The sequence below is a fragment of the Canis lupus genome, chromosome 22 (genome assembly GCF_003254725.2).
Source record: "Canis lupus dingo isolate Sandy chromosome 22, ASM325472v2, whole genome shotgun sequence".
NCBI lineage: Eukaryota > Metazoa > Chordata > Mammalia > Carnivora > Canidae > Canis > Canis lupus.
The window spans coordinates 47,599,119-47,624,509 of record NC_064264.1 but is presented as its reverse complement, the minus strand read 5'-3'; positions in this window follow the sequence as shown (position 1 = coordinate 47,624,509).

Genomic DNA, 25,391 nt, shown 5'->3' with positions numbered 1-25,391 from the left:
AAAGATTTCAGAAACTTTATTTCTCCTCTGTGACTTTGTAGACTTCGGGTCTATTTCTCCTTTTTATGTTTGTCATCGACCACATGCTTCTGAATGATGAAGCAACCAAGAGAGAACTTCATGAGAATGATTCCTAATAAGCCCTTTCAGTGAAAATATCAAAGTAGAGAAAAAAAAGAGGATGAGAATGAGGAAGGAGCAGAGCCTGTGGTCTGAGAGTGGTATCTCTGCATTTGTGTGTTTGCTATGCCTGTAAGAATGTAAACTGGACTTTGGTTGCATCTGGTGAAGGATCTCACACACACACAGGCACCATCAACCTACCACAACATGCCAAGGGCAAAGGGTGAAAGGGTTCATGGTGGTCTGTTGCAGATGCTGCCAACGGTGTGCTAAAGAAATCTGCAAAATTGGTGATCTTGCCCACCTACCTCCCTTCATCAATAGCACTACCAGCTCATACAAAGTGCTATCTCATATCCTCAGGCTCTGGGATCTTTCTATTTTTACAATGTTTCCTTATGGACTCTGCCTTCCTGCCTTTTACCTTTAAAAATGACACCTCTTCTCAATTTCAATCCCTTACCTTTATCTAGGACTGCCAATTTGTCATTGAATGATAATGTCATTTTATACTAAGGAGTGAATGACTGATAGACATTCCCTAACAGGGAATGTAGCTGGGAAAAAAAAAAAAAGATACATGTTTTTAAATGAGTTTTCAATTGACTAAATATGTAGAATTAGTTTGAAAGGTCACCAACTTTAGAGGTGTGTATGTTTATTGAGGGTAGGGTTGGATTTTCTTAGATTTTTTTTTCTTACGTAATCCTTATTTTTGAGAGCAGAAAATTAATGGCCACCACTTGTTCAAGGCAGGAGACTCTCCATTTGACCTAGTTCTCCGTGATGGACAGAGATTAAAACTATGACTTTGATTCTTTCTGGCTTATCTGAGAACAAAACTCATTAATATGTAAACTGAACTCAAAGAGGCTGAGGTCAAAGTCAAGCACAATAAAATAACAGAGAAGAACCAGGGATGTTTAGGAGAGAAGAGCTCAGTGCCACAAAGGAGGGATGAAATGGAGCACTGGAGTCAACATCACCACAAACAGAAGTTGTCATGGAAACCCCCGTTGGAAAGCAGGCGGTTGGATTCTCGAAACTGGATGAAGCTAGACTTGATGGCAAGACAGGGGGGAAAGGCTGAAGCCCCAAAATGTAGCCAGATACTTGAAAGGAATGGGGTCATCATGCCATCATTGTGTCCCTGAACGTGCACATCACTGTTATAGAACTGTAGCATGACAGGTCTGTCCAGCCAGGAGGTCTATGAGTAAATGTGTTAGAATCTTCCTTTTATGGCACTGCAGTGCTCATGACTCATCCTGCAGAACAATGTGATAGGTGGGTGGAATCTCTTTTAAAAGATTTCCAAGAAGAATAGGTAGTGTGTCCACATCTAATTTTTAGCAGAAATTCTTTCTCCACTCAAATGTTAAGAGTAGAGGGAGGTAAAAAAATTGCTGCCATGATTTCTTGTATTAAATATTCCCTTATGAATATGGACATGAGGATTGTGCAGGCATACCAAAGACTGACTTCCCTGTTTTCTGGCTGAAACAAACTCTGAAATTATATGATTACATGGACTTGTAACATTGGCACTCATAATGCACATGGATTGGTTTTCCATAAATTACCTCTTAAAGAAGAGTCTGTAGTACTAAATGTACACATGTGGTTACAAAAATTTTCCAGAGAGGAAAAGCAGACAGTGTGCCAGAGAAAAGAAAGAACTCTTTCAGCAGCACATAAAAACTATAGAGGGCTAATTCAAAAGCAGAGTATAAGTGTATGTTCTGTTACCTGAATATAGTATAAGAGATTCTTTGGGAAAGCAAGTTGTATATGTGAGGAAAAGCTAAAGCAAGTTACCCTAATGTAATATGTAGGGGAAAAAGAGCAGGTGACTTTAACAATATGAAGAGTAGTTCTGACCAGATTAACTGGTCTACGCTTCTATGTTGAATATGTGATGTCTGTTCCTTATGATCCTTGTGACTTCCTTTTGTATTGGTGAGTTATACCCTAACTTGAAGCTGGGTACAACAAGGACTTGAAGTGGAATGACAAAGATAGGAAAACGTTATACTTTTAGGCATTTGATACATTATTACCTTCATAGTATAATCATGACAGGCTCGACTCAGGGATGTGCTGGGTCTTCAAAACTAGACAAGCAGCAGAAGGAAGGAAACAAAACAGGGATGAGGTAGGACTCGGGCCATGGGAGCAAACTTGACTGTATGATTTGTCACCTGGAGAGTTGGGGCAATAATTCAATGTTAACCAACATTGGTTAGCCAAAACGCAAATAAAGAATGAAAGGAGAAGATTCCAGGCAGAAACAAATATCAAAGTTGGGTGTTGGCAGCCCTGTGGATCCAGAGAGGTTGTCTAGTTTGGAGCATAAGTCCAGGAGATAGAGTAGATAAGAGGCCATCGTGAGTTCCTTGGAGTGATAGTCCAGCAAAGTTTAGAAAAGGTATCAGGTCTTAGCCAGGTGGGCTGGGACCCATTGCAGGGGTTGAATTCTTGCAGAAGATTCAGAATACAATTCAATATCTGAAGCAGGAGTGGAGTCCTATAGATTTATGCAACCATGGATGGAACAGAAAGGTTTATCTCAGTAAGCTGGAAGCTGTAGCTTGGCTTAAACTCATTTCCATATCATTGGCTACCTGATCTGTGTTAGTCAAGGATAAACTACTCCAGATATTTCCAGAAGAAAAGATTCCATGCAGAGAGTTAAGGGCGCGCAAAACCCCTGGGAGAGGAAGGGAACAAAGGTCAGTAAAAGCTGCTTTTAGAATTTAGGGAATGAGTATGTGCAGGAATTTTGGGAAACTTTTGGTCAGTGATTTCAGATGCCTGTAACAGCATTACAGGTGACTACGGGAGTCCTGGAAGCCATGGTCAGAGCCTCCAAAGCTGCCTGCTGCTGTTACAGGAACAATGTTGATATCAACTTCTTCTCTACTATCAAATCTTACTTGAGATTTTCCCTTTGGTACAATCTAAGTAGGAAACTTCTGAAAAACCTTCTGAGAAATGTAGTTTCCACATTTTATAGCCCATGCGATTCTGGAAGAGCACAGAATGGGGAAAGAGGTGATCTGACACAAGATCTAAGTAAGAAACACTAATAATATCCTACTTGCTGGTGGAGATGTGATCCTGAAATGAGTTGGTAAGGCTGACCCAGAAACTTGGTAAGGCTGATTCTGGGTGGGATTGATGCTGGGAAGCAAAGTCCGGTAGACTCCACAGACACAGCCAAATGGAAGGATGCCTTGATGGGTGTGTGGGACCACATAGGAAAAGACAAGCCACATGGGGGGGAACACCACATGTGCCATGTGATGACCTCCTGAAACAATCAAGCCATGTTCTGTTTATGACTTTCACTAGAGGGGCATCTGGGTGGCTGTGCTCAGTGACTTAACCAACTGAGCCACCCAGCTGATTTCAGCTCAGGTCACGATCTCAGGGTTGACAGATCAAGCCCCACATGGGGCTTTGTGCTCAGCATGGAGTCTGCTTGAGATTCTCTCTCTGTCTCCCTCTGCCCCTCCCCCTGCTGACTGTCTCTCTTTCTCTCTCAAAATGATTAAATAAAATCTTTTTTTTTTTTTTTTTTAAGAACTTTCACTGGAGTCTGGAACATAAATGGGAGACAGAAAGCATAACCAACCAGGGGCCATCAAGTTAGGAGGAAGGCTTTATAGCAACCCAGACATTCAAATGATAGTTATCGAGAGAATTTTATGAATAAAAAAATTATTCCAGACCAGGAAAAGATTAGAATAGTCTGAAGTAGGGCAGTGATGTTGGAACTAGAAGGAAAGCAGTAGAAATGTGAGGCATTGAAAAGGAAGTTGATAACTCAGTGGATAGTAGGGAGGAGGAGACCAAACAGGACTCCCTGGTTTGTGATCTGGGTAACCTTGTGAATGATACTACTAATTGAGATACTACTTGAACACAGACTAGAAGTTGGATTTGAGTTGTTCTGTTTTGGGCTTGTTCAAAGTGAAGCCATTAGGATGTCTAAATGGAGAGGCCCAGTAATTCACTAAAGATGGGGATGTGGGTTGGGTTGGTCTTCCCCATTCCATGGACCATCAAGATAGGTCTTATGCATAAATGAAAGTTAATGTGTGTGACACATTGTGCCACGTTGTATGTCCCCTAGTCTTATTTCCTCAACAAATTTGATGTCTGAAGTTCAATAATCAGCACTTCATTTTGGTAGCTTTACGTTAAAGCCTTAAGCTTTTGTACGTGCATGCTTCCTGCAGCATAGGTGATGGGATTGCTGCTTCCATCCACCACTTGGCCTGAAGACAATTCAGAGCATTTCTATGTGACTCTTACAACTCACTTCTGCTCTCATATCTGAGTATGTCAGGAAGAAGTAGAGCTAGAAGAACCCTTCAATCTAACATGATGCAGGGATAGTCAGAGAGAGATGTAGGGTTTGCAGATAGAACCTTCCTGTGATTTCTCTTCTATCTTCACAGGCTTCTCTCCTGATTCAGAATTTTTATAACTTTATTAATAACTTGATTCTTGAAATCTCAGGCAATTCCAAGCCTATTTCTCCCATCAAAACAATGATATCTCCCATCATCATTTGCTAGAATCATGAGTCCATTAAGATCAAATGGTATATCTCCATGAAATTATGATTTACATCGTGTGACAGATTAATAAAAATTAAAGCACTCTGTTGGGAGGGAAATATATAAAAGAATCTCTTAGGGCTATCTAACTTACATGAAATAATACTGTGAGAAAACCTGGAGAGAGAGAAAACAAGAGACAGAGAAAGGTATTGACTGAGAAAAAAGCAGAACTGAAAACCCGCAGGCCAGTTAAGTGGTGTGACTCATAGCTCTCGGTTTTGGGCAGACAGCTGAAGCCAGAGAACATTCAGAGTTGCAGACAAACACTTAAATTAGGCATCCTGGTAGAGCAGGGGCTCCCACTGCAACGGCCTGTCCTGCAGCTCATATGAGGTCATTATCGGTATGCTGATTAATAGGGCTCCTGAGAGCCCCTCCTAGCCAAAAGCAATGGGCTTTACAAGTGGTTCCAAGTGGACTAGAATCATCGTTCATTTCAATCTCTTCCAGAGAGTTCAAGAAAACAATCACATGTCAAGAGCTATGTAATATTTTCCATATAATTCTGATTGTTTCAAATGATCAAAAACACTAAACGGTGCAGTCCCCGTAGCTATAGGATATCATAGAGCCTAAAACCCCTCCTAAACCCTCATCCGGGCTGGCATTGCTTTTATGTACTTTATTTACTGATACAAACATAAAGACCTCTGGCCAGAAAACAGTTTGGAAACCACCGGCTTGAAGGATTGGTATGTCCAATGGGATTAGATGTAGATAGAAACAAGATGCAGGATGGGACATGAAAAAATATCAATGGTCATATTCTCCTGAAAAGGTGATTACTTCCATGATGTGCTAGAGCCAGCCTGTACGTGCCAGCTTGCAAGGAAGAAGTGGGCACATCTTTCCCTAACTCTGCATTCAGGGGGTTCATGTCAGCGGCTCAAAATTGGCACGGAAGGAGTATTTACACCACAGAAACTGGCAAATGCCACACACGAATCAGGGCCTTTTGGTTTTTTTCCTCAGACAGCTGGTTACAAAACACTTGTTAGCTTACTACTGGAACTTAATCCAAAGACAATGTAGCCAGCAAACAGCTAATGCCCTGGGAGGCTCTGACCAATCGCCATCTGGGCACGGTCAAGTGAGGGACTGTGTGGAAGTCTGTAGAATCCAGAAAGAGGGAAGGAGTTCTGCTTGGAAAACACACCTTTGCCAAGTAGTCAAAGACATGGCCATGCACAAGGGATCGGAGGGCCGATATGGAAAGGGCCATGTGGCAGTCACTGCTCACGACTGGAGTGTGGAACCTTTCTCATTTGACCAAGGACTCCAGATAAAGGAAGGAGTTGGGGAGGCAAGAAAGCTGGAGCTCGAAGGACCAGCACACCCGCCATTCTGACAGCTAACCTCTGCTTCTGTTGGAGGCCAAACAGAAGAAAAATGGGCTCCAACAACACATTCCTTAAGCATCCCAGAGAACTTTCCGAGAGCAGGGGTCAGCAACCTCTGGGTTAAGGAACTGAGTGACACGGCAGAAGCTGTTTCTGAGAGGCTCTGGATGGATCCCATCCATCTATGATGTCTGTAGTCCCCTCCTGACTGAAGCAAAGACTGGAAAATCTCTTCTGCTTCCTTCCTGGGTCCTGAGACTCTTCTGGCAAGATGTGTTATTAACTCTGAAATCACTTCAGCAAGAACTAGGAGGAGTGGAAGCTGTTACACACAGAATACGAAAGACCCTACAGCCTAATGGAAGGAAGTGTTCCATTTTGAGGGAGAAACCGATTTCTTTGCAGGAGTCTGGGACAAGCCTGCCTTGGCCTAAAAGGCCCCTCTGTAAGTCTTTCTAAGCCATATGTGTTTAAGACGTAGAGACCAGCTCCAGCAGTGAACACACACAGCACTGCTGGGCCACGCAGTGTGCTTCCTATTTTCACCAGCTGCTTGACCATTGTGTGTCCTTGTCCCTGGGCAGCCAAGCAAGAGAGTGCAGGCAATGGTGCTAGTTCCTTTCATTCTTGCGACCCAGGTTCAAAGGCGATGTCTTCCCAAAGAAGGCTGAGCAGAGGCACGTTTTTCCTAGAGGGCGGCATATTTCCCTGATGGCTTACTCTCGAGGAGTACATTTTGCTTTCTCAAGAAAACACTGACTTTATCATTTAGAAAAAAGATCTGAAGGAAAGCTTTAAGAGCTGATGCTCAAAATAGTTAACAAGTATGATACAGGCACTGATCAATCAGAATAGATGCTGGCCTCTGTTTCTGGAGACCCTCGTGTGCCAGCCTTAACCCCTTAGATTCTGGATCATGGGAAGGCTTGGGGTGTCCCGGAACTGGAGCATGGATGACTGGGCAGCAGGAGAACCCTCTGGGAGTGAGGGGAAACACCGACCACTATGGAAATATTGCAATGTCTTGTCCACCAATCAAGCTGTGCCTGTGCATTCCGGCTATAGGAACTTGACTGTCCAGGACTTTGTGGGCCAAAGGGGAAGTCACTTGTGGCTGTGTCTGTTTATATCCTTGGTATTCAAGGGCCTGACCTTCTGAGTGTCGGCTGGAAGAACAGAAGCCAAGGATTTCTATTTCTTAAGCACATATGAGATTTCAAGTCGGTTCTTCATTTTTCTATCTTTGCTAATCTTTTCTATTTTTTAAGAGCACTCTTTGATGTCACTTTGATGACGTTGATTTATCTTCTCCAAACCTGCTACGGCACTGGTACCTTTAGTCGCAAAAGTGATTCACGCTCAATGTTCTATATTTAGCAACCATCTGAGAAAGATCTGAGTCTGCATTTAGCCCTAAGTAGCTACAAGTAAGGGAGGAGCAGCAGCACCCTTCAAAAGCTTCTGTAGGAAGTGCTGTGCCACTGGTGCTATGACATCCAGGGAGTTACAGGTGTGCAGAAGAGCTGTAAGGTGAACGGGAAATCCAGGTAGTGGCTGATGAAAGAATCTAAGTGGTGTACTATGAAGCAGTTTTCCCACTTTTTCCAGATGGGTGTAAGGAAACATTTCAGCGTGTTTATCTGTCTGCCCAACCCTATTTAGCAAAAAAAAAAAAAAAAAGATTGCTCTTTGCTTCTTGTTACCATGCTCAGATGATACTATGGCAACCAGGCTGCATAAAAGGGAGGGGGGGGGGGTAGATGCTGCTTAGCAACTTGAAGATTTTTAAAAGGCAAGTACTCATTTTAACAGCAACAGTTTCTAAAATGCCAGTTTTGAGGAGAGAAGAGAGAAGACCATTAGAGAAAGCAAATGGAAGGACACAGTAGAGGAATGAAACCAAGCTTGTGGGAGTTTGGCAGGGTCTCTGCTTACTGATGGAGACACCATGGCTCACGAAGGGTGAGTTGTGTCCTTAGGGTTGGCCAGCTAGGCAAGGGCAAGGTCGGATCTCACAGGCAGACATCCTGGTTCCAAATTCCACACTCTATCACACCATGCTTTAAAAAAAAAAAAAAAAAAAAAAAAAAAAAAAAAGTAATGGAAAAATCTGAGAGAGAGGACAAAATTTAAAAACCACATGGACCTGTCAACAATATGAAAAGAGATGGGTATCTGCTTTTCAGGTAGAAACTCAATGGAAAGGACAAAAATACATTTGAATGTATTCATTTAGGGCAAAAAATGGTGACAAGCAGATGGTACTGAATTCCTGCATCCCTTGAATGAACTAGAGAGGTTGCCTGTTCCTGGAACACACAGCATCTGAGGAATTCCTGGACATTGCAAAGACTCAACACAGAGAGGCTGGAGGATAGGTGAGGGAAGGGAAGAGGTAGAGAGGGAAGCGGAGTAGGGAAGGCTCGCTCTGATTTAGGGAAAAACTGTCCTGAGTCAGAAAAACAGGCCTCAAAATTAGTGACCACGTGAGGATGTCTGGGTGGCTCAGTGGTTGAGTGTCTGCCTTTGGCTCAGGGAGTGATCCCAGGGTCCTGGGATTGAGACCCTCATTGGGTTCCCTGCATGGAGCCTGCTTCATAGGCTGTCACCTGTGTTTCTGCCTCTCTCTGAGTCTCCCATGAATAAATAAATAAAATCTTAAAAAAAAAAAAAAAAGATGACCATGTTATCTCAACCAGGACCACATCCAAAGAAGGCTGGAGCTCCCACTGCCATCCTCCCGCTATGCTTCCCAGTTCCTCTGCCACCCCAGCCATCGGGGCTGGAAGACAAAGTACGAGGTGACTTAAAAACTGGAGAGTTCAATCACGGAGTCCTTGTGAGGTTGAGCGGGATGCCTGTGTCCAAGAGCAGGCGCGGGGCTAAGGAGCATTCCCAGAACGTGACGTCCTGGGAGTTTCTGGATGATGCCCCTCCCTTAGCTATCTCAGTGTTTGAGAGATGCTAGTCAGGTCAGACGGAAGGCCTCAATTAGGGCACCTTACGCCAAGCTAGGGGAAGTTCTGTCTCTGTCTTGGGTGCTTGTAGGGCGTGTAGGTGGAGATGCACAGGGATGGAAAGGAGCTGCTGGCTGAGCTGTCTGCTCTCGGGTCACTATTCCACACGTTCATTCCAGAAGCCCTCACGGAGGGCCTAGTGTGTGCCTGGCGCCGGGCCCAGCCCCCATGCCCATCCTCTCCACTCTGGTGCCTGTTGCTGCCCGACAAGGGGACGGCCCCCCAGGCCTCGGGCCTCTAGCTTCCCAGGCCTGGCACATGCCTCCCAGCAGAGGCATCTCCTTCCCACTTAATAGCACAGGGCTGACAAGACAAGTGCAGCTTTGGCTTGCAGCGGTCACAACCAAGTTACGGGCTGGCTCTTCCCTGCTGTTTCCGCTTGCTCCTAATTGTGTGGATGCAGAGGCAGCAAGAAACAGTAAACAGACCGCTTTTTCCTGCATGTAGTTAACACAAAAGGTTTTGGTTGTTAAGTCAGGCTCCTCACGAACCAGACGCCCCCTAACATGAGTTCTAACGAGCCAAGAGTTTGAGGAGTGGGGAACTGCCAGACGCTCTTCTTACTCACCACATCATAAATGGGAAAGGAATGAACTTTGTGGTTCTAGTCCTAATTTTGGCATTGGCTCTCCCATCCAGCTTCTCATCACCACCACCACCCCTCACTGTCCCCATGTGCACCACATGCTCAGGGGCAAATACTTGCACACACCTGTTTGCTCTGTCCCTCAGGTCATGATGAGGTGTGCACACCTCACAAGGCAACATTCCGTGTCGGGCTGGAGAGAGTCGTAACTGTCATTTGTGTCATATTTTAAAAAGCACAGATCACTTTCAAAACCATTATCCTAATGAATTAAAAAAAAAAACAGTTTTAGTTGTTTAGAGAGCAACATTCCCCTTTTTATGGATAAGGACACGACAGAAATAGTTTAGCGGGACATCTCCAGCATAACCCATCTGGGTGGCTAGTAGGGAGCTAGTGGGGTTTGGCATAAGGTCCAACTCCAAATCCCCTGCTCTTTAAGGATTTGCAAACCTCCCTCTCTTGTGGCTTACATTAATTAAACCCAAACCTGCCTTTTAGAGCAAAGCAAAACAAATAAACCCCTGCTTTCAAATATTGGCCCTCTAAATATTTGAAGGCAGCTCCTGGCTGTCCCCTGGGGCTTGCTTCTCACTTGAAAGGGCACCAAACTTATGTGGCAGGGAGTTTGTGAAGCTACAGATTCTGATTTGCTGGTTCTGGGATGTGGTCTGGGCCTCCCATTGCTAACAAGCCCCATCTCTTTTCCAAATTAGTTGTTCAGAGGAGAAAAAAAAGTTGTATCATCTTCACAGACAAGAAAAAGACTTGCCCTATTCTTTATTGTTTCCTTTCCCTCGCATTTGTAAGAATGCCTAAACTCATATGGAACACTTAATAAATGTCTAATATCTTGGACAGACACAGTCAAATAAAATACCTCCTCCTTCTCTTCTTTAGAAAGAGCCTTTGTCTGTTACCCGTTACTCAACTCTATCTGAATAATACAGTCGTCACCTCTAAATCCAGGATGACGGTGACGCTGCAGGTCAGGAGGTCAGTGTGCACGGTGCCTGGTGCACAAGGAGGGGGTCGTGTAAGCAATGTCATGATTACCCCCAACAAGCAAGAGCAAACCAAACATAGCAACCACTGAAAGAAAAAGAAAAAGCAAAAAAAAAAAAAGAAAGAAAGAAAAAACCTGGGCACATAGGAGCTGCCAAAACAGTGTGTCCTCCGTGAAAGGAGACAGGAAAAATGCTTCCTCTGAAGAAGCACACGCGGCCTGCACACTGCTTAGGCCTTCCCCAGGGACACACCGGGGCCGGCTGTTCGCGGCCACAGTGCGGAGGGGCGCCCGGGCGAGCTCTGCTGCCCTCTGCTGGACGGAACGCCCAGCCCGCGCCGGCCTGTCTGGTCACATTGCTCCAGCTCCCGGGGGACCCATGTCCTGATCCAGCAGCTTATGCAACACCAGGCTGCAGCCAGAGCACGTCCGAGGAAAGGAAATCACTGACTGCATGGCGCTTCCATTAAACCTGCGATAAGAGGACGGGAGGGCCTGGAAATAGCAAGTGCCCTCCCAGGTGGAAGGCGCCCAGCGACGTGGGTGAATGTAGTCTGCGCTTCTTAGAACCCCTAAAAAGCAGGAGGGATTGCTCCTGTTTTGCTGTAGATGAGGAACCTGAGACTGGGTACATTACAGTGAGAAACTTACCTGCTTAAAAAGCTTACCTGTTTAGAATCAGGGCCTTTCCGACTTTGGGATACCAAGTTCCCACACCTGGATGTGCCCTTAATTAGCTGTGGGAGCTGGACCAAATAATCTCCCAGTCGTGTTGGGTCTTGGTGCTCTTCATTTTCCAAACGAGGGGTTGAATGAGGTAAACTCTGAGTTCCCTTTCAGCTCTCACATTCTGAATACCAGCCTTTGTTACTAGTTGCTCTTGTTGCATAGAAATGGACTATGGGGTCATCTCTCCCCAGGGGGCCATGCATTTCTCATCAAGCATAATTACGGGGAGACAACTGGCACCCCTGCTCTGCAGTCCCAAGCATGCCAGGTCTCCTGCTATATTCTCCAGAGGCTACCTGGCCTGTGCCCTCCCCCAAATTATGTCAGAGGGTTATAGAGTCATGTTTTCTAATCAAGCCTTCAAGCTTTTCAAATCTGACCGTTGGTGAAATGTACCAAAGAATCAGCCTTGTCTGTCCAACGTGCACAGTTTATGTTGCAGAGAAAGGAATACTACAAACTGACTAGGTTCATCTAATGCCCACCAGAGTCGGGGAGAGACATTCATATATTCTCCAGGGAAGGTCCCTGAGGTCCCATCGAAGACCACTTACCTTTAGTATTTTTTAAAAAACTGTTTCACTGAGGTACGATCAATGCACAAAAAGCTTTCGATATTTAACATATGCAACCTGATGTGTTTGGCGGTAAGTATATGCCTGGGAAGCCATCATGACGATCAATGCCCTACATGTATCCATCACTTCCAGAAGTTTCCTCCTGTCCCATATTCTGTTTGTGTTGCTTTGTTACTTTTGCTCTGCATCAGACCTGGGAGCTTCTTCACTGGTCTGACAGGGATGGATGTCTCAGTCTAGTCTAGTTTGGATACTGATTTATGACATTCTTCTAGTTCACTGGAATCTTCAGGTTGTAAAGTATTTTAAGGATCTCCTTTTCCACGCGGGGCCAGGAAGCATCTCTGCCTCTCAAACAATTTGACAGAAAAATCCAAAACCCAAAAACACAAAAGCTGGAAGGCGCCCTAGAGATTATATGATCCCATTTCCCTTATTTTATGGATGACAACCTGAGCTATCTGTCCAAATAAGGAGAGTTCTCTAGAAACAAATTTTTTTTTAAAAGCAATAAAACAGAACCAAAAGCAAGCCAATAAAAAGAAATGGACCAAACTTCTCTTCCCGGGCTCCTGGTACCTTTCACGCGTTGGCAGGAAGGCATTAGGAAAGTAAGTCAATACGGAATCAGGGCGGCCACCAGAAAGTCAGGGTTCAGCCCGATTATTATATTCCCAGCTAAGAAAGTCAGATCTAGGGCCAAAAATGCCTTAGTGCCTTTCCCGGAGGTCCCCGCTCCGAACCCGGCGCCTGGAGAGCCCTTCCCGTCTCACGGCCACACGGTGCCACACACAATCTAAGGAGGCCCAAACCATGTTCACCCCTGAACTGAAGATAAAATACCGATCAGACACTGATCAAACCTCTTTAAGAGGCGGCCAAGTTGCAGTTGGAGACAGTATCTGGCAGAGTTTCCAGACTGAGAGCACATGCCAGGCGTAATTGAATGTGAGTATGATCAACAGTGATGGACCACTGACAGCCTGCAATGCTGTGAGAACAAGATTCCCAGGCGTTCTGGAATTACCGGGAGATACTGGGAGGTCCAGCTGCGGGCCCCGAATGTTGTCATCCCAGCTTAGAGAAAACTCCTATTCTTTTTCCCTTAAAAAAAAAAAAAAAAAATTAACTGTTTCAGTCTGGTCTTTTGTTTGGCTGGGTATTTTTTTTGGTCCCATCCACTGTTTTCCCTATTAACATGGAACTTCTGTGGCTTGGGTTTCATTTCATCGCCTCAGGAGCAGTCAAGAAATTGCACAGGACTGTGCAGCAACTCCCAGGGTGCTCGCAAGTGAGCGGGTGAGGCAGGGGGTTCTTGAAGCCCCAGGATGAACCCCCGGGAGGAACCTGACCCATGTTCCAGGAACACATTTATAACTCCACTAGTTTTTATTTTGCAGGGAGGGGATGAGGAAGAGGGGACTGACATATTACGAAGTAGCAAGTAAATTTGCATGGATTTTAAGGATAAAGCACAAGATTTTAAAGAAGTTCTTTCTTAGCAGCTGATTGCTTCCAGCTACGGCCCCCTGACCCCACATATGAAAAGTATCAGATTAGACATTTCATTCCATCCAACTCCTTGCCTTGGAAATATGATGACTACTCCTGCTATCACTGCCACCTCCGCCCCTCCTACTTACTACTATTACTCCCACTATTCCTTCCACTATTACTACTACTACTACTTTGCACTCCCCCTTTTCATCTTTTTTATAATTTGGGAGAAATCCCAGGATTCTCGGAGAATAGGACTGCTGTTAAGGTGTGCAGAGCCTGAAAATATGGTGCTTCCTTTCTCTTCCTACCTAAGGATACATCTAACTAAGAACTAATAATGGCTAAAAATAATTATTAATGATACAGTCCAATCTGCCAACATGCTGGCCATCCGTTCTTGCAAGCCTGTTCAGACCACCATGCATGTCCCACACTACTGTCTGGGTGACACAGTGGGAGAGTGGATGAGGCTGCTCAGGGCCAGTAGTGTGGAAGAAAGAGTCCACCTAGCCCAGACCTTCTCACGGAGCTGGAGGGAGGAGTGTCACACCTGTAACACATCTGGGGAACACCAGAGCAAGATGGGATTTAGCCTCCTCACAGCAGCAAGCACTTTGAACAGTTTTTCAGTTAGAAAACAGAAGACTTCTCTTTGGGCTGATTAATCCCAGATGTGAAGGAGAGTTGATTGAGAGAAGTCGGTCTGTGACACTGGTCACATGGAAGTCTGCTGTTTTCTCTGCTGGGTTCTGAGATGCCCATTTGTTGATGTTTCTGAAAGATTGGAGGCTCAGTCTGCTCCTAACTGGAGGAGAGAAGGGGGATAGGATAGGAAGGGCAGGGGAGACCGGAGTTCTGGCAGAGGCAGCAACTGGAATCTATTAATGATGTCCCAGCGCAGGGGAGCAGGGCTGCCCCCATATCAGGTCCATTCTCATTGTTGAGGCTACCCAGGTGAGGCCTGCTTCTCCACTGCCCCTGAATTTAACTGCGACTGTCCCACAGACACACTCCCAGTTGCTGAGTGCAGGAGACTTTGGGTGGTAGTTGGGTTCCTGCCAGTCATTTCCCTCCTTACCAAGCCTCTGGATCCTCACCCAGGCTGGACCAAGGGCAAGGGAAGATGTCTGTTCTCCAAGCTGGAAACAAGCCTCTGGAGAGACAAAGCACACAGATAGGGCTACGTGGCTCTCTTCTTTGCTTTCTGAGATGCATTCCTAGATCTTCGTGATCCAGAAATTTTTATCACAATGTAGAGAAGTCCTAAACAGTTCAATTGCCCTGAAGGCCTTAAAAATGTTATACTGGGGGATCCCTGGGTGGCTCAGCAGTTTAGCACCTGCCTTCAGCTTTGCTTTGGATGATGATGATCCTGGAGACCGGGGATCGAGTCCCACATCAGGCTCCCTGCATGGAGCCTGCTTCTCCCTCTGCCTGTGTCTCTGTCTCTCTCTCTCTCTGTGTCTCTCATGAATAAATAAATAAAATCTTTTAAAAAAATGTTATACAAGCATTACCTCCCAACACAGTTTTGGGGCCTAAATATTTTTTGGTGAATTCTTTCAAGTCCTTAATGATCCAATTCCTATTTTTCCATAAACTCTTACAGATAGAAAAATATAGAATATGAGGCACCTGGGTGGCTCATTGGTTGAGCGTCTGCCTTCGGCTCAGTTCATGAATCTGAAGTCCTGGAGTTTAGTCCCACATCAGGCTCCCTACAGGGAACCTGCTTCTCCCTCTGCCTCTGTCTCTGCCTCTCTTTGTGTCTCTCATGAATAAATAAATAAAATTTAAAAAAGAAAAATATAGAATCTTACCCAATTCATCTTATGAAGCCAGAATAATCTGTTAAAAACTCCTGACATATCTCCCTCTCCATCCTTCTCTCCCTCCAATCTCTCTCACACAAATAGAACTATTGGTCAAAATTTACTGATAGTTCAAAAGCTCCTACAAAGTCCCACAAAAAGCTAGAAAATTAAAATTTAAAATTAGCAGACTAATAATTTACTACAACCAAAGATGTCATCATAGTTTAAGATAAGATCTATATGTTTCCATAGTATAGCCCATTATATTGTCAGTTTAAAAAACAGTAAACACTTAAAAGGCATTCAATAAAGCTCAATGACATTCCTTCTTAAAAATATACAAAAGGAGGGTGCCTGTGTGACTCAGTCAGGAGAGTATGCAACTCTTGATCTCAGGATCGTGAATTCGAGCTCCATGTTGGGTGTAGAGATTACTAAAAATAAATAAATAACATTTTTTAAAAAGAGGACTGGAAAGATATTTCTCAAAAAATATAAAGAATGTTCACCTCAAAATAACAAGCATATGTAAGAGGACAAAATAGACCTATTACTACTAAAATCAGGTCCATGAATAATGAGCACAGTAGCATCATGATTAATTAACAGTGTTCTGGAGGATATGGCCAAGACATTAATTCATGAAACTTAAATAATTATTGAGAAAGAAGAAAAATTATAATTACTTGAAGAATATACAAATCATCCAAAATAAATCATGGAGGACAGTAAAATGAATGGATATGAAGCAAATGTCTAAAAATGCAGATTTTTTTACATATATCACAAATTATTTAAGATATAAGAAATAAAACCCTTCATAATATCAAAAACCCCATAGCATATGTAGAAATAATGTTACATCAAAATTATATAAGACCTTCATGTACATATAATACTAAGACTTAAATAAATGTAGAAACCTACTCTATTTTTGGATGGGAAGATATAATTTTATAATGATTTGATGACTTTTACCAAAATCCAAAGCTGAAATCTAAGAGTTTTCTTTACAACTTATCAAAATAATCCTAGAGTATGTAGAAAAATCCACAGGTGAAAATAGCCAAGAAAAATATTGAAAAAGGAAATTGATGATGATGGACTACCACCACCACCCCCCCAAAAAAAGGGAAAAGCATAGAATAAATAATAATAAGTCAAAATGCAACTTCTGAAAAATATACAGATAGATTGATGAAATAGAAGAGCACCTTAGAAATTCATTATGTATAAAATGTAAATGAATAAAGAAAGCATTAAAAGACAATAGGGAAGGTATTATTCATCCATTGTTAAAATTAGGAAATTTAGTTAGTGTGGCAGAAGTCACTAGTTGCTACCCAACTTTTAGTCTTCCATTCTTCCTTGGTGGCAAAGATTGAATTTGTCAGGAGTGGTTATGTGTCTCACTATCAGGTTATATTTCCCAGCTTTGTTTATGTCCAGTGATGGGCCTCAAGAGTAATCCTACCCAATGACATATGAGTGGAAATGCTGTATGGCATTTTGAGGAAGACAGTTGAACAGAGCTGCCTCAGCCCTCCTCCCCAACCAAATCCCTACCTTCTTTTCTCTGCTGGAGTATGGAAGCAATGTCTGAGGTTCAGTATCTATGTAAGCAATAAGGGGACCTTCAAGCTGGAAGTCATGTGCTAGAATAGTAAAACAGAATGGTACAAGAAACCAGTATTCCCAGTGATGAGGAAGCCACCATAGGGGGCTGTACTATCTACCTCTGAACACTTTTTGAATGGTGAGGAAATCAAGTTCTATCTTGTTCAAGTCATAACTATTTTGGATTCCCTGTTGTATGCAGTTAAATCTAATCCTTATTCCTACAGGTAGCTGGTAAGGGAAAGATAAATTTGGATCTTTATATAAAAGCATCAGCCAAAACAAATTCCAAATGTCTTAAAGAGTTAAATGTAGAAAAGAGACTAGGCATCCACATGTATTCAGAAAAAGCACTGACAAAAATCTACAATTCATGTACAAACATTTAGCAAATTTAGGAAAACAAAATCCTATGGTGAACAATCAATTCTGTGGTAAAACTTTAAAAGTTTTCTTTTTAAAGTCAGACAACAGGGGTGCTCATTATCACCTCTCCCAATTTATTCCATACTAGAATTCCCAGTATATAACCACAGGTAAAACTAGAATTAAAACCAAACCAAACCAAACCCTCCAAAATGTATGGTAGAGAAGATATAGTAGAAACTTTTATCTTGTTCAAATAAAGTACTACTTAGGCGTTCTAGATTGGTGGGTTGCTCATCTCTTAGTGTTGACTTAGGGACTAAGGCTCCTTTCACATCGTGGTTTCTTCCATATTTAATACATAGCTTTGATAGCTGACACATTCATGTGTATCAAGTTAGCAGAAGGGGAACAAACAAGAGTATCATGCCTGGGAGGTTTTAATGGGCAGCTCTTTAATGAGCATGCTTTCCGTCTGCTCACATTATCTTAGCTAGAATTTTCTCATATGGACCTCCTAATCACAATGGACGCTGGGAAATGTAGTTCAGCTGTGGGTTCCCAGGAAGAAACGTAAAGCAGGTTCAATGGAGAGCTAGTCAGTGTCTGCAATAACTAGTTAGTACAGTAAGAACACAAAATAAAATGAATCATAAGAATTGGGAAGGAAAGAACAAATCTATAGTAATCTGCAGATAGTAAGACTGTCCATAAAGAACCCCCGCCAAAATTATACATGAATAATTAAAATAAGAGTTTAGCAAATTTACCAAATACCAAATCAATATGAAGAGCAAAAAAAAAATATTTCTATACATTAGCAACCAAGGATTAGGAAATGAAATTAAAATAATTTAACAAAATTTAAGAGCAAAATTACCAAGAATCTTAGAAAAGACAAAATAAAGATCAGTAAGGAAAAAAAAAAGAAACTGAAACTGAATTTAAACTGAATTTCACCCTCACATATGAGAGGTAAGGACAACTCATGAACACTTTCAACAGGGACACATAAAAATAGTCATAAATGCCTTATCTGTAAAAGGTAGCAGAACCACAAACTAAAATCAACAGAAGAATGAATAAATAAATGTGATATCTTCTTACAGTAGAATATTAAAAAACAGTAAAAACAAATTACAGTTACAAGCATTAACATAGATGAATCCTAAAATTTAATGTGGGTGCACCTGGGTGGCTCAGTTGGTTGGGTGTCTGACTCTTGGTTTTGGCTCAGGTCATGACCTCATGGCTGTGGGATTGAGCCCTGAATCGGGCTCCATGCTCAGTGGGGAGTTTGTTTGAGATCTCTCTCTTCCTCTCTCTCCCGTTACCTTTCCCCTCAATTGCTCATGCTCTTTCTCTCTCTCAAATAAATAAGTTTTAAAAAACAATGTGGATTAAAAACAAAAATTGTAAAAAAAAATTATATATCATTGATTCCATTTTATAAAAGTTAAAAATTAGCAAATTTGGTAATTTTTGGTATTTATACCACATAGATGGTAACAGTACACAGAAGAGCAAGATAATTGGATTGTCTTATACTTTAAAAAAAGTCCTTGGAGATCCTAAAATGGGCTTTTATTACCTACATAATAATAAAAAAATGTTTTGAAGAATATTCCTCAAGAGGTTTTACCAGTGGGGGGCCTTGGTACTTACAGATTTCCATTCCTCAGGGCCTCTTGTCCTGTAGTCCCCCAAGATCTTATTCTCCCTGAAGTTTATATCTTGGCCACCACTTGAGGCCTTGGGACCTACATAAGTCACCGTTTCTGTGCTACTTAACTGAGAGGGAGTGAGACATGGCATGCGTCAAGTCCCTTGTTCCATGGATTTGGGGTATAGAGGGAGAATGGATAAGGAGATACGCCCTGCCAAAGACTCATGGATATATTCAGAGGTTAAGCTCAGGATGACCCAAAATGTTTGCTGAGATTCCTACATTTGAATTACAAAAGAACACATTTAAAAAAGGGAGATTGCATGTTCTTCTGATAATATCAGAGTCTATTTTGCATCTCAAAGCCTGTCCTGTTGCTTGGGTGGCAGGAACTCTGGGCTGCCTAAGTTAATCTTGCTGCAAATCTTAACAGTTTAAGTCTTCATTTACCACTGATATAAATCCATATCACCTCATAACGAAGGTTGCTCCATATAAACAAAATCAGAATGTTTCACCCTTCTCCTACATCTTTGATCTTGATATAGTTTTGGAGTGTTTTTCAAATATTTAAATGAATTTATTTTGAGTTATTTAAAAAGTATATCTTAAAGAGTTCCTTCAATTTAATTTTGTGTGTGTGTGACTGCAGAAGTTAAAATTAAAGAAACTCATGCATGTAGATCAATGGTTCTCAACTGTGAGTGATGTCGCTCCTGAGGATACGTGGGAATGTCTGGAGAAGATTTTGGTGATGGCAACTGCAGATCTACCTACTGCCATCCATTGGGCGGAGGCCAGAAATGCTGCTGAACATCCTAATGCACAAAACGGCTCCTCACAGCAAAGAATATTCCAGCCCCAAATGTCAGGAGGGCACAGATTGAGAATCCCTGGTGTTGATTTACAGTGAAGATAAAGTGCACTGTTATGCATGCCTTTTTCTGTGTTTTGAATATTCAAGTCTTAGACTTAGTGCACATCAGTCTCATTGCTTCACCCTAGACAACGGCCATTTTGTTAATGTCATACTTAACCAAATGGGTCAGGCTATTTATGTTTCTGCAAAGCCAAAATCTCTTTACCTAATAGAATCTCTTTACCTAATAGAATGCCCTATTTGAGAACATTTTGTTTTGCCCTACACCTCTTCACCTACTGGCTTTGCACAGCAACCAAATCTGGCTGCAAAGCCTCATTAGGCTTTTTATTTTTTATTTCCCTGATGAAATCTAATGCAAAAATGTAGTGTGTATCAATGTCCCAGTGATTAAAGATTTCACTTTTTTCTTCAAAATCTAAATGTTTCCATTTTCTGAAGCAATCTAGTCATGTTAATTTTGGATAATGAATGAAAAAATTCTAATTAAAAATAACCCAAAATCATTGCCAGTGTTAGTTCTCAGACTGATCAGAGACCACAGCAGCTTCAGAAAGACAGTTGCACTCCAAGTAGCCTAAGAATCAATTCTTTTTCTTTAATTAACTCTGTCAGAACAGTCACCTGGGTCTCAGTGAGGTGAATATTGCAGCTGTCATGGAAGAGTGCCAGAAGGACAGTAAGGCATTGTTTTGTACAGTGACCTCCATCTCAAGAACTTTGGTTGGGAAATCACAAAAAAAATTATGTAAATGGTTCACAAGACAGTTCCTTAAAATAATGCAGATTCCCAGGCTTCATCTTCCCAGCTTAGCAGGTTCAGAATGGGAGCCTAGAATATCTCAGAGGCAGCCATGGGTGATCTGAAGCAGCTTGCAAAGTCCCAGTTTAGGACAGCATGTTTTACCTCCTTGCCTTCCCTATCAGTAAGTTATTAAAGACATTTCTCTTTCATGCCTGTCCTTTAGTGAAAAGATAAGTAATAATGATTTAAAAGAAGTAATCTTGATTAACCACTGCTGTGGAAATATTTGGCCTCAGCACCATCTCTTTTGCCAAGGCAAAATAAAATTAGATGTTACATGTGAAATGCTTTACAAATTGAGAGGAGGAAAATAAGCCTATTTTCGTGCACTCAGCAAATAGCTTATATGTTGCCTCTCACACAAAAAGGTGCTTAGTGGCATGACGAAGCAGAGAAAAGCTACAGAATATCAAAATGTGACTGCATTGTTCTCTCTTATTTAGAGCTTAGAAAACAAGGAAGGATCACAAGGCCGGGATTGATAATGTTCAACAGGATGAAAGGAGCCCCTAATTCAAAGAACTTTTGAATCCTGGCAATCCATCAAAGCAGAAGGTCATCATTCTGAAAATGACTCAGCAGAAATATATAACCCTGCTACGAGTACATCAGCAGATTTTTTCAGGAAGACTCATACATTTGGATTTAGAATCTTCTAGAAGGCTTGGGGGCCTGGAGTGGCTCCTGACTATCCTCCATTCAAGAACTTACTTCATGCCTAACCTTGATCAAAATCCTTAAAAGCCTCCAAGATTACCTTCCCCTTTTATGGAAATGAGACAACTGTATTTACGTCAGAAAGTCACTGTGAGTCTTAAAAGAAATAATGTGTAATAAGGAATGTCTACACAATAAAAGTATCTGATCCCCTCCGTTTGAGACCTATGTACCAGACAATAAGTTTGGGCAATGCACAAAAAAGACTAAGTGCCTAGTAGTGTGTAAAAGCCAATTTATTATTATATGCCAAACCAGCCAACCGTGCTGGGAGCTTGACAAATGGGGACTGAAAATGCACAGTACTAGAAGTTTAAATGTTGGTACTTGATATATGCAATTTATCTCTGAGGCCCATTTCTGAGTCCTCCTGTTCTACCCACCAACACACACACCAACGCACAGACACACACAGAGTTTCATTATCTCCAGTAAAGGTAGCTCCACTTCTGCAATAGAGCTTCCACCTTTAAAGTCTTGATTACCATCGTTTACCATCCTTTAGCTTCACTAAATGCTCACTACATCCTGAAACTTGCCAATAAAAACCTGAACAGGGCTGCACCCAGTGGTCAACCCCCATCCATTCAGTCAATTATCATTGCTGCTCTATAAAGAGCAAGTCTTTTCTGAGAGGTGTAAACCACACATTTTTCTTAAAGCGTGCTTTATCAGTGAAGGAAAGTTGGAGAGAAGCACAAAGTAGCCAACAGGGTGGACAAAGATTCCCGTAGAAATCTTGACTTAGTGATGTTGGTGAGGCCTCCCTAAGTAGGATGGAGCTCCTCCTTCTGAGAATCAACACTCCAGCATTTATCTAAAACCACCTTCAGAAATAGCTTACATCAATAGGAAAGGTGAGTCACTTGATTCTACTCACATCTCTTTTTTAGACCCTTTATGATGCCACCCAGTTTCCCCCATCTGAATCCTTAGACATGACTCTAAACACCAGTTTAGAAACCCAAGTTCTCCTTCACAAAATTAAGATTTTGAATATATTAAAGGAATGTGCCACAGGCTCTCCAAGAAATTCTTAAAAAGGAGAACCAGCAGAGTTTAAAAATTAGAATATGTGTGTAGTTTTCAAGTTAATTACATTGAAATGCAACATTCATGTGAAAGGAATATTTGATGTGCTTGCTTAAAGGAGTCAGTCATATACCTTTTTTCTCTTTCATAGAAGAATCATAGTAATATTTCCCCAAAGGCACAATATCAATGCTTCGTTCTTTGAGCAGCACATAGGCTAGGGAGTATTGAGTATCTCCTAGGAACTGTTTTAGTTGAATTAGAAGGATACTGCAACACGGCTTCTTTCTTTCCACAGACTGAGAATATTTAGTGTTGGATGGCATTGATTATGGATGCAACTTCCAGAGAATAAGAATATTCGGTGTTGGGTACTGTCTATTATGAATGCAAATTAATTCAAAGACGAGAAACAGTGTGCCCTAACATGGTAAGGAAAGCTTCAAGGAGATTGGATGGGCCTGGAAAGATGGCTTGCATTGGTATCAGCAAAGGAGTGGAGGCAGCAAACACATGGAAGCAGGGGTGTGTGAATGGGCTCACATGACTAGTATGGCCCTTGCACGTTGGGGAATTGTGAGAAATAAGGTGGTGTTGGGTCAAACTGTTGAGTATTTAATACTTTGGGGAAGAAGTCACTATGGACTTTGGAGCAGGAGAAATAGCATGATAAAAGAAATGTTTGAGGGAAATTAAACTAAAAATGACATTTAGGGGTTGTTTAGAACACAAGGTGGAGAAAACTATTTCACTTACAGAGTTATGAGAAATCAAGACTAGAATAATCAGCCAATTGTTCACAGAAACCATATTTTTATATTTTTCTTATTTTCCTCAGAATTTCTTTCTTTTTTTTTAATTTTTTAAGATTTATTTATTTATGATAGACATAGAGAGAGAGAGAGAGAGAGAGAGAGAGAGAGAGAGGCAGAGACACAGGAGGAGGGAGAAGCAGGCTCCATGCAGGGAGCCCGACGTGGGATTTGATCCCGGGTCTCCAGGATCGCGCCCTGGGCCAAAGGCAGGCACTAAACCGCTGCGCCACCCAGGGATCCCCCCTCAGAATTTCTAAACATTTATCTCTACTATTTACCTGCCATTTAAGTTCTACCTATGTGTCATTTTTTTTTTTTTTTTTTTTGGCATTTCAAGAGATTACATACCTCCTCCACTAGATTACTTATTAGGACCAGATTATATATTTATACTTTTTAATGCACTGATATTCCCCCTAAAATTTTTTTCCCACAGTTGGAAAAGAAGAAAACAAAGCAAAATTATTTACATTGACTAAATTAGAGAAAAACTTTTAAAAGATTTGTTTACTTATTTTAGAGAATGAGCACATATACATGCACACACAAGTGGGAGGTGAGGGGCAAAGGGAGAGAGAGAGAGAGAGAGAGAGAGAGAGAGAGAGAGAGAGAGAATCCTCATGCAGACTCCTCGCTGAGCACAGAGACTGAGGTGGGGCTCAAACTCAGGACCTGAAGCAAAATCAAGAGCTGGCCACTTAATCAACTGAGCCATCCAGGCACCCCTAAATTACAGCAATTTTTTAAGATCTTGACACAAGATGGAGAAGCCAGCAGAGATAGTCAAGAGCATCTCTCAATTTTCTAAACTAAGAGATTAAAATGATAGTATACTTAAAAAATAGTTTGTTTTAGGGAAAGCTGATGAGTTAAGTTTTAGCTGTGTTGGTACCCAAGTAGAAATATCATGTCAACTTCTGGGAACAAACAAACAAAAAGATGAAAAATGATCCATAGTTCATTCATTACTTTTCACTGTGTTCTTACGACATTATCCTATTATGACATTATTGATTATTCTGTTTCAAACAAATATTTTGTCTCTATAAATATGGTGAATGCAGGATCAGTATCTATCTTCTTAGATTATAGGACCATATTGTCACTTTCTTGTAGATAAAGTACTTTAAATTCCTCAAAATATTTAGCATAGTGGGGTGCCTGACTGGCTCAGTCAGTATAGCATGGGACTCTTGATCTCAGGGTTGTGAGTTCGAGCCCTACCATGGGTGTACAGATTACTTAGAAGAAAAATTAACATAGTGAATTATACATGGTAGGTTATCAATGATATATCAACAGACAGATTAACAAATGTTTATCAGTGTTTCTCAACTTCAGCATTATTCACATTTTGGGCTATATAGTTGTGGGGCTGTCCTGCGTACTGTAGTGCCACCTTTGGCTTCTACCCACTAGATGTCCATAGTATCCTCACTCCCTAAATTGTGACAACTAAAAATGCAACTAGACATTGGCCCTGGTTGGAGATCTGCTGGTTTAGTTGGATGCTGGATTGGAGATAACAACTTAGGAAGTCATTTAAATAAAGATTGTGCTTTAAGTCTCAGTTCCAATAAGAAATGAACAGAGAAGAAACTGCTCATGGCTAACAACAAAACTTTGGGTAATCAATATGAAATTAGGGAGGGAGTTTCCAAACAAATTTCTAGTTCCATGATATACCTACCTAGACCTCATATGCAGTGTCTGCCAGCGTTTAACAGAAATATGTGTTAGGAATGTAATTTAAAAATTTTTAATAGTTGTATTTTAAAAAGTAAAAATAAACTGATGAATGGGGTGCCTGGGTGGCTCAGTCAGTTAAGCATCTACTTTCAGCTCAGGTCATGATCTCAGGGTCCTGGGATAGAGCTCCATGTCAGGCTCCCTCCTCAGCAGGGAATCTGCTTCTCCCTCTCTGCTTCTCCCTCAACTAGTGCACACGCCCATGTGCTCTCTTTCCCTTGTGTGCATGTATATGCACGCAAATAAACAAAGTCTTTAAAATTAAACTGATAAAATTAATTTTAATCGTATATTTTATTTAATAATATATATACACACTATTACCACCTCAACGTATAATCAATAAACACAAATTATTTATGAGCTATTTACCTTTTTTTGTGAAATCTTTGTGATCTGGTGTATATTTTACACTGATAA